The following is a 10,865-nucleotide window of genomic DNA, read 5'->3' as shown; positions in this document are numbered from 1 at the left end:
GAGTTAGACTTCGCTAGGATTTAGTTTGCTATAATTTGCATTATGACACTACTTAGAAGGCTCCGTTGAGACCAAAGAATACACAGACCAACAAGGTCAAAGGTGAAAAGGCAATCGTTGGCTTGTGGAAGTGAAACAGTCTCCTCATTGTCACATACTATGTCACTGCCAGAGCCAGGAATATAGCAGAGTCCTCCCAGCTTCTCTGTTTCTTAGTTCTCATTGCTCCTCAAGTTAGCAAGTTTAGAAATGCCAGCTGTGTGATGTGTGGAGGCAGGCTCCTAGCCCCCTTTTCAAATTATTACTGGAGATCCATGCCTCAGTAATAAGAAAAGGTTGGGGTTTTTAATCTGTTTTTGTCATTCCTCTCACCTGAGAAGGTATCTTTATGCTAGTTACTTACACTAGCATAGGACTAGTTTGTTCCAGGATTAATAGCTTTCCTTTGAGCACAGTTAAGTTTTGCTTATGTAGTTGAAGAATGATTTTCCATGCCATTGCTCAGAAAAAAAAAATCATTGCAAATTTTTTCAGCAACAGGAACAAATTCTGCCCCAGTTTTTGCCCTCTGAGGGACTCATAATACTAGCCAGCAGAAACTTTACAGGTGAGCTTCAGTGTGTTTTTAAACTATATTTAAATATATATATATATATTCAGAATATGACTTAAGATATCAGTGCATTTGCCTTGGGGGGAAATAGTGAGAAGTATTATCTAGTCCATTTTAGGGATTATTCTTAGTTGTGCTCACTGCATGCTATATCTTCTAAGTTACAGGACTGGAAGCCCAGAGGTGACATGGCTGAACGCTGGATCAAAAGCCAGATTTTGGGGAGCACAGTGAGAGAGGATTTGTCACGTAGACTGACTGAAAGCCATGACAGACAGAAAATGAAGACTGGAAAAGATCCAGGGGGAAAGAAATCTGACTGCTTAGGAAATGAGTTATGGAAAGAAAGGTGCTTAGGGCTGCTCTACTTAAAACAGAAACAAGAAATCAACAGACTTTGAAAGGAGGTTGTGTAGAAAGCATACCTGAAAGCTGAGAAGGGAAGAGAAGAAAATGTTGTAATTGTAGTACCACTTAAATGTAATGTAATCTTTAGCCTGGGCAAATCCAGGACTTATGGATCTGCTCAGCTCAGCAGAGAAATAGCGAAACAACTAACTGCCAAGAAAGGGGCACCAGTTGCTTGTCTGTAGAAATAGTGCTGGTAGCTCTGAAGCTGTCTGTTTAACGCTTGATGAAACTTGAAAAAGCTCTCATTTTATAGGGAAAAAATGTCTGTACCCATTATTTCTAGGTTTTACAGTGTCCAGTTAAAAGAGTAATGCCCAAATCTTTTCCCTATGTAGGAAGAGAGCAGAGGAAAAGAAAGCAACGCAATCAAGGACAGATCAACAGGTAACAGGAAGAATAAGCCAGCCTTATGTGAGAAAATTCAGTTCTTCCCATCCACATTCAAATTCCCCCCCTCTACATTTAAAAATCTTCATTTTAAAAGATGCAATTAACAATAATTGTAGGGCTGGAAGATTTTCTCAGTTGATTCTTCAGCTGTTGTAACTTCTGTGAAGCTGCTGTGGACTTACATAAGCAAAAGAAGAATCGCAAAGCCTCTTACTCTATGGATCACTTGCCTATTGTTTTTGCTGCAGATCTCTTAAACTCTGGAGATTATTCTTCAGTTACTTAAGCATTCTGGCTGAATTTCAAGACATTGTAATAATGAGCAGGGTGAGGACAGGGGATTTATAGGCATTAAGAGAAGCACTTTCATTTTGTCCCGAAACAGACATATAAATTTGAGGATGGTAGTTCAATTCCTGAAGCTATTGGAGGCTTTGAGAACGACAGTACTTGCCAATTTAGGGAGAAGACAACAGAGCTGATTTATGCCAGTTAAGGGCTGGGCCAGATTCCTAGCACAGCATAGCCAACATGAAAGTGTCCCACATGATGGCCCACATGATTAGCTTGGAAAGATGCCAGCTAATACTGCATAGGTAAAATAGAAAGATGCTAAAGCTTTTCTCAATCAGATTTATTATCCATATTTTCATCTATATCACATGATGAAGAGTGTGACTCTTTCAGAGGTAACCCCTGTCATAGTAATCCCTGCTTCTATCACTTCCAGATTACTTAGCTGCATTACCCTTTGCATGGGGCTTTACCTTAATGCCCCTGGGAAATTGAAGCAGAGAAAGAAGTCTACAAACAATTTTAAAAGTAGCATCATGATAAAAATATTATACCAATAATTCTGGATCTGTAGCAGCTGCTACTAGGTTTTTTAGATGGAATTTAAAATGCTCAAATCAATCTAAAAATCTCTAAATTTATGGGATATGGTTAACAGAGGAACTGCCCCTTGATTCTTTTGCAGCTGTCCTGAGGGAGATTTCTAAGGATGCTTTAGAGGGAGTTGTCAGCGTATAAATAAAAGAGGTCATGGATTGAATGTCTTTCACAGAGATAGGATGAGGGCTGCAGATACCTGGACAGTGTCTGCATTTTGTAGAAGAAAAAGGAATTGGTTAGAGCAGTTTTACTACAAATTATGAATACCTGTAGTGCATAGGGTAGAAATGAACAGCAGAGCATAAGCCTCTCCGTGCAGCAACTTTTATGAACTTGTATCCATTTCATTTCTGTTGCATTTAGTACATTAGGGCAAGAGGAAAAAGCAATGCTTCTTTGGCACAAAGCAGTTGCACTGGGTTTCATGCAGCATCATGGGATCTCATTCCACATACACAAACACCTGGTTGCCACAACTGCCTCAGCACCACCCTGAGTCCTTCTCCCCATGGAGAACAAGTATGGCTTGCTCCACTACAATTTCTAGCCATCAGCTACAACACTGGGGGCATTCTGCAATTGCTGCAAATGAAGCGTGGTCAAACTCGCTCCTTATGGTGACATGCTGTAACCTTGGTATATTCTTTAGACCTACCCTAGCAAGTTTTGAATCTTGCCATGTTGAAAGCACCATCCTTACAGATAATGAATGGGAGAATGGGATATACAGACTGCTTTGTTTGGCTTACTTGTATTGAAATGTGCAGGCAATGAGACCAATCAGTACACTGGGCCCAAACCATTTTCACCCGAAAAATACCCATTTAACTTCTGTGGATCCAGATCACACCCACTGAAGAGATCAGCCATAGCAAAATTCAAACTGGTTAGATGTTGACAATTTCTGTATAGAATAATATTTTGATAAAGCAAGTAGAGCTAAGGAAGCATGATTTCCATGCAATGAATTATACAAATCTTGAACGTTTTGCATAATTGCTCAATGTTTGCCTATTACTTCCATCTGAAGAGCTTTTTATTATGACTACTTGCACCCCCACATTGTCTTTGATATAGCGTTTGATATGTAATACTTCTAATTAAATTAAAAATTAAACAAATAAATGATCCCATTATATGATTGGGAATATTCACCTTTCACTTCACAGAGTTTCTTCTTCAGAAGAAACATTGGAAAAGGTCTCAAGATTCATGTTTCATTAAACAAGTAAATACAAAGACAGCTGTACTAAAATTGCATGCAATATTAAGCCACATCTCACTTGAGTATAAACATTATTAGGCTTTGATATAAACCATTAGCAATCAGATGAGTATGTACAGTGCCATTTATTTCACACCCAATCACTTTTGTCTTAGTTTTCTTCATCAACTCTTCCTTGTTGAAGTCGAATGCAAAATGGAAAAGAAAACAAGCAGCCCCCACACCAACATTCAAGTACTTCGTACTTTAACTTACTGCTTGGGATATTGTTGTTGTTGCTGTTGTTTCTTTAACTAAAGTAATTTTACTTAGATCTATCCTACTCTTCATTAAAACATCATTCCTATTGTCACAGCAACACAGAAACAGTTTCACCTTTCTTCTCCAATTAGCCTTAATCCCACCCATTTTCTACCTGGACATTCAATATTCCTCTGAACATCATAGTAGTCAAGAGTTGAGTATTCCTGGGCTAAGTTCTCACTGACAGAACAAAGCTAAATTAAGCAAATCAATTAATGTTACTTCAAAGAATATTTTATACCAATTCAAGCCAACTTTGGCCCCTTTTTGGCAATGCTGCTGATCAGCCACAGAATACCCTGAGTTGCAGAGGACCCCCAAGGAACACTGAGTCCAACCACGGGGTCCACATGGGACCACCCAAAATTCAAACTGTATGTATGACAGCATTGTTCAAACACTCCTTGAACTCTAGCAGCTTCACCATCTTTACAGCTCTCCTTCTTATATTTTGGCACCCAAACTGCAGCCAGTGCTGGAGGTGAGGCCACACTGCTCAGAGCAAAGTGGGATAACCCCTTCCCTTGCCTGGTGGCAGGGCTGAGCCTGCTGCATCCAGGGTACAGTTGGCTTTATGGGCTGCCAGGGCACACAAGTTCTCATTCAACTTGCCATCAACGGGAACCCTTTACTATAGTAGCAGGGGAGTTGAGAGATCTGTCTTGTTTTAATAACTTCAATAAATAATCCCTCTATGTTCTTTATAAGTAAACAGCAATTCTGTTGTTCTTTATATATATGCCAGTTTGAATCTCATGGCTTTTACTTGGTTCCTCAAAATATTCCCCCATTTGCTGCCTAGGCCGCAAGGTAAGTAGTGGATATTATGAAGAGGGAATGGGCTCATGCCTAGGGTAATCAAGAATACCCTAGAAAACCATGTTTTTTCACTGTGACAGTCCTCAGATAGCATGCTGCAAGATAAGAAGTCACATGTTTGATGTGGGTTCATAAATTACTTCCTACTTCTTAAGTATCTGATCAGATGTGCTAAGTACTTGCAGTTCAGCTAAAATTAGCATCAGTGAAAACTATTTAATTTATAAAGCCCAACACAAAATGAATAAACAATTTGCATCTAAATCACTGTCTCAATTTCCATCTGGAGAATGCAAATAAAAATAAATGCTACTGGAGAAAAGCATGAAGTACTGGCATTGTACTGTAATGCGTGCCTACAAAACAGCAAAATCTAAAGGGAAATTAATAATTGTATTTTTATAAGGATTTGATTAATATTCAGTAAATACCCAACTTTCTGGCCTGTGAGCAATGAGAATAAAATTAATGTTTGTTAGCCAGAAGTAAATACTCAAGCATTAAAAGTGGTATGGTTACCTGAAAAAAAAAAATCTGAATTGGGATTGTGTTGTACTATAATCAGCTTAAATTCAGGAACTTCCCAAATTTAAGTTGTCTGGCTTCACAACTGCATTATGGATCTTGTGCTATTTGTAGGAAACACTGCAAATACACTGCTCAATACAATCCTAAAACACTGCTATTTTTAAAAAAATAAGAACTCAGCCTCTATGCAGTGTGTAAAAAGACTCCATGTATCATCCCCAAACTTACAGCACATAAGCCCTGAATGAATTTTCTGGTAACTTACAAGTAAATCCATTAAGTAGATTAAGTTAAATTAATTAAAAACAGGATTCTACTAGAGATCTATCATCTGCAACACTTCTGAAATGCACTTGAAAAGGTTCCTAACAAATAACAGATACTTCCAACTTTTCAGATAGCAAAAAATTACCAAAATCCCCCCCTTTGAAGACATTAAATGAAGGTCAGCAATTGTTATGATTATTTAGGCTAGTGACAAGCCTGAGTCAAGTTAGTATGTGTCAGCATCTGAGGAGATCAAGCAAAGGAAAGTGAAGGAATTTGAATGTCTTCGCCTGAGCAGGGAAAAGCAACTATAAAACTGTTCATTGGCATGAAGACTCAAGAGAGTAACAACTTGCAATTTAAGTGATGATTAAGCTGAATAGTGACTGCCAGGAGAACACAGCAAGCTCTGTCATCAGGGAAAAAAAAAACAACAACAAAATCACAGCCTAAGAGACTGACAATCCCTCAAACGGATGTCCTCATTCTCTTTTCTGTATCACCAGAAGAGCTGGGAGCAATGCAGGCATCCTCAGAGCATTTTGGAGGAGGTAAAACCTAGGTTAAGCACCACATCTGAAATGAATGTCCCCGAAATGACATGTAAGTACTGTCCCTGTCTGGAAATTGCTCTAAAAAATTGCTCTAACCACTTCAAAGTTCATACTCAAAGACATTACTGAATTTGTATCCCTGATTCTCTGGATTCCAAGAACCGTTTCACCCTCAAAATCTAACTTCACCCTTCTCACAGTTTTTCTTTAAGATGCCTTCAGACTAACATACAGTGAAGGTGACAATCTTCCCAGAAAGACCAAAGGACTCCAGTCTACCCTGGAATTTCCCCATCTGACTGCATACAAGGAAGCCACTTTAGTACCATTTTGTGGACTGGAGCTGGAAATACCATTTCTTTCGTGTAGCAAACCCAGAGGCTTCAGTGCTTGTCTCCTTTCTGCCACATAGATCAGTGGGAACAGGTTACTGATGAAGTCAGACATTTACAGACCAGTTCTAATCCTGAAAGTACATCAAAATTCCCTTAAGTGAGATCAGTGGCTGCATAGGTTCACGGAGAGACTAGAACTGTAAGTTCTAATTTTCCAATTTGTATACAAACACTAAATCAACGGGATTCCCACAAATGCAAAACTCAGCCAAGTTGATTGCATTGGGTATTAGATCACATCCCTTTCAGTCATCCATTTTCACTGAACTTATACTCCCATAAAGCAACACCACCATCTACAGCTCAAACATCAGACTCTCCACCATATGCTAGCTGCACCTCTCTCTGCCCTATCCTAAAAACATCATCAGACATAAGATGTCATTATACCTAAAAGTAACAGACTTCTTTTGAAAATATACAATGTAACGTTAATTTTCATTACCTGAAGAGCATGATGTGGATAAAAAAATAAAAGAAATCTCAACAGAATTCTTTTAAAGATGTTTTTTCTGCCTTCATCCCTCAGTCTGACTTTCACAGTACAACACTCCCCGTGAAATGCCTGCATACACTGTAAGCAGAACTTTCAGCTCTAAAACAACCCAAGTTTCTCAGAAATTGATATTTCTATGGATAAAAAATTACCTCTTTTAGCAAGGGGAACCATACTGTGAATGGATGCCAGCACAAAAAAAAAAAAAAATAGTTTCACTGCAGTTATTTTCTGGTGATTAAGTCTCATTTTGGTTCCTTGTCCTCGTGTTGCTAACCACACTGTGTCTTTGGTAGGCTGAAAGGGATATTTCCACTTAGATCACAAAGTTGGGTAGTGAGCTGCATACTACACTTAAAAGAACTACAGTCTCCACAGTACAGATATAAGAAAGCTAAAACCTCATTACTTGCAGACTATAGAAGTTGAAGGGAAGTAAAAAAGCCCTCAGATGCAATTCTGTCCCATAGCCTTGACCCATTCTTCCCAAAAATGGTAAACCCAGTTTTGACTTTTCATTTGTGCCAGAAGGCTGTTAGAGCTTTTTCTTATACCAGCATAGTCTAGCTGTGCAAAACTGCAAAAGCTTCAATAGCGATTACCTAACTGTACTGTCTGTAATCCTGGCTCTGCCTGTTCATGCACCATGTTTTGTCACCAGATGTAGAGTTATACAGAATAATGCATACAAACTGTTCATGAAATGCAGTCACTAAGTCACTCTGTTACTTGTTTATAGCATCAGGACCAAGACACTGGCTTATAGCTTTGGCATTAGTCCCATCAGGAAAGCTGAACTGGCTCTGTTCAAGTCTTCTGCAGCATGTTATCATGTTATTAACAAATTCATGATGAAAGAACACTTACATGTTCTCCTGAAATAGCCATTAAATAGCCATTAAAATTTTAAAACAAAGTATACTAATGCGTGAATTTACTGGCGACTTTGCTCTAAGAAGAACTCTATATGTTTACTGGACAGAGGAGTTTTTTTCAGCAAAAAGGCACAGAAAGCTTAATAAGTTTTCACTTCTAATAATGTGGTCTGTGAGGTCAGTGGTACGAACTTACACTAGCTGAAGAACTGAGCTTGTCTGTGTATACTTCTAGACTTCTTTAGTATTCATGTAGAGCTATACATTACATGTATACCACATGGAATTAAAATCGATAAAAAAACTGCTGCCAGTGACACAATGTGATTGACAGTGAGCTCTGTAGCCACAGGAGTACGTTGTGCAAGCACCTTAGCAATCAACAGAGAAGACCCAGAAGAATTTTGAAGGTGTCATGTGAAGGGGCTCCACTCCCTGAGGTGTCACAGACATAACGCAAAGAGGACATTGTCCTGTTTTAGCACTGGAGTTATTGCCTGCATCTCCTCTGCACATATCCTACCCTTGCAGGCTAGGAGAACACACACAAGTGTAATGGACTTTCTCCACACACATAGAGCTTTCAATGCAGTCAGGCAAATGCAGCTTCCCAGTGTTACCAGCCTGCAATTTGAGATAAGGACCTCTCTCTGTCCCATCTACTTTCAGCAGAAAGACTTTAAACTTTGCCACGGTGACCACTAGAGGGAAGTCATATACATTTGCACTAGGTGCCTTATGAATAAGGGAGTGGATTAAGATGCAAAAGAAGGAAAAAAACCAGTTTGATGTACATAGAGGAAGTACCAGACCTCATGAATGTGTGTTGCACTCTCCAGAAACTAAACCAGTTGTCTCTGTATGAAGGGTCATTTACTGCTATTTTCTTGTGAGATCCAAAATTATTGGCCAGCCAAGAGAACCACCTATGATATTACATGTCTGAAGTTTGTCATGCATTTGTTTTTAAGACCATGTTTTGGACAATTCAGAACACAAAGGTAACATAGCATATTATTTTCTGCAGTTGTAAGGGTAGCTGGGAATAGCTTAAATGCACTGTACCAGCACTAATGCTGGCAGAGCTACTGACATGATTTCTGCATGAGAAGGCAAGAAGTTTTTGACATGCAATTACACAAATCTTTACAGGTGGGATGGAAATTTTTTTTAAAGTGATCTTAATATTCAGACATCTGACTTAGGTTCATACACAGAGTTGAGTTGCTGTCAAAAAGCTAGCCAGAAGTCTGTCATCATAAACAGGTACATATTGCACTAGAATCTCTCAAACAGTAGGATTCAGTGTAGTTTGTCAACAGATCCAAATATTTCCCTATCTTTGTAAGTCGTATTCTCCTTTGTCTTATTATGTGTCCCTGCATCTGTCACCTTGGGCTCTCTCCAGAGTGCTTACAAGTAGGAAGAAACTTCAACTGTTGTAATTGCTAGCACATTTTTTCCATTGCGAGAATAAGGACAGCATCTTCACCTTATTGGCTTTCAGTTTCCTCCTGACTGTTTTATAGCAAATTGGTTTCTTGCCTTCTTTGAGAATCAGGCTTGCTTTCACATCGCTGATACACCACATTGACTTTAGAACCCACGCTAAGTCACAAAATTTTAGGAGAAAGTTTTTTCCCCCTTCTGTGTCCCAAAATTTCATAGCTTTTGACAGTAAATAAAGAAAAGCAACCCTGTTTCAATTGTAGATGTGTAAATAATTTTCTCTCTTCTTACCACACCTTTATCTTTGAAAACTAGAGAGTGTCATTGCTAGGTGAAGGATCATCTCATGTGTGTTCAGCTCTTACTCAGGTTTGGACCCCTATATCAAGTAGTACCATAAAACTTAATGATCTGTAAATTGCTGACATAAAAACATACATGCAGTAGGAATTCCCTTTTATTTTAAAGTACTCTTAATTTAAAATGTTAATCAAAACTGAAACAATTTTAAGATCAGGTCACAACTGTACCACCACTGATGTTACTTTACTTGAAATATTTTTTTAAAAGCATGCTTATACAAAATCAGAAGCTAGCCCTCAGACTTTTAAGAGATACATAACACTATCCCTAAGTTCACTTCAGGTATTTTGCACACTTCCTGCATTCAAGTTTAGGCCACTTTCATTATTAATTCTTTTCATGCAATTTGCATACTCCTCATTTTAGGTTATTTTTTCTTATTAAAAGTGGGAAAAATGGAAAAGCCAGTGACATGCTTCCTCTATATTCTCTCCTCTCCTGTGCATTGCAAGTTCTGGAACTACCAGTGTCAGTTTCTGTGATTTATCTACTGGGGTGAAGTTGTTCTGACCTGCAGTAACAAAGTACATCATTGTTGACTCGCATGTTATAAAAATGATGCACAATACTTGCATCTGAAAGTCAGAATAAACCTTTTATCCAGCTCTTTGTCAATTCTACAAATGGTCACAGTTAATCAATGCTATAAAGCTTTCCTTCATGCACTGGTATTCAGCTTTCACACTGGGAAGCAAAGCTTGAGTCTAACATTTTAAATACAGGTGGTGTTACCTAATGAAAATACTCGGGGTTTGAAAATGCCCAGTGCTGTAAAGCTATGAAACTACTGTTGGTATTTAGGAATACCTTTTGAAGCTCTGTGGAAAGAGACACTGTACAGACACTATTATTTTGTTCCTGTTCTTACAGACACTTTTAACTTGATCAGGAGTCAGGTAACCCATTGGAATATCCACGTAATTTTCATTAACATTAATGTTTATAATCTTATGAAGGCACAAATTGAATTAAAAAATCTTTTTATTAACAAGCATCATGCAATTGTTGCCACGAGGGAAGCCCTGGAGACTTTGCCTTTCTAGCTTTCCATAACAAACACTGTAAATTTAGCAGAACTTCTCCAGGATATCTAGTTATTTAATTTTGCATTTCACACGTGTAACACAAAAGAAAGCACAACAATGACAACAGAAAAGCAGAATCCCAAACTACAGAAAATAAAGACTCAAGTACAATAGCTGCACACATAGAAAAAAAAAAAAAAAAAAAAAAGAAAGAAAAAAAAAAAAGAAAGAAACAACTTACCTTCGAAGGCCTCAAGT

This window comes from Phasianus colchicus, chromosome 5 (genome assembly GCF_987193195.1).
Source record: "Phasianus colchicus chromosome 5, bPhaCol1.hap1.1, whole genome shotgun sequence".
Taxonomy (NCBI): domain Eukaryota; kingdom Metazoa; phylum Chordata; class Aves; order Galliformes; family Phasianidae; genus Phasianus; species Phasianus colchicus.
This window is presented reverse-complemented; position numbering follows the sequence as displayed.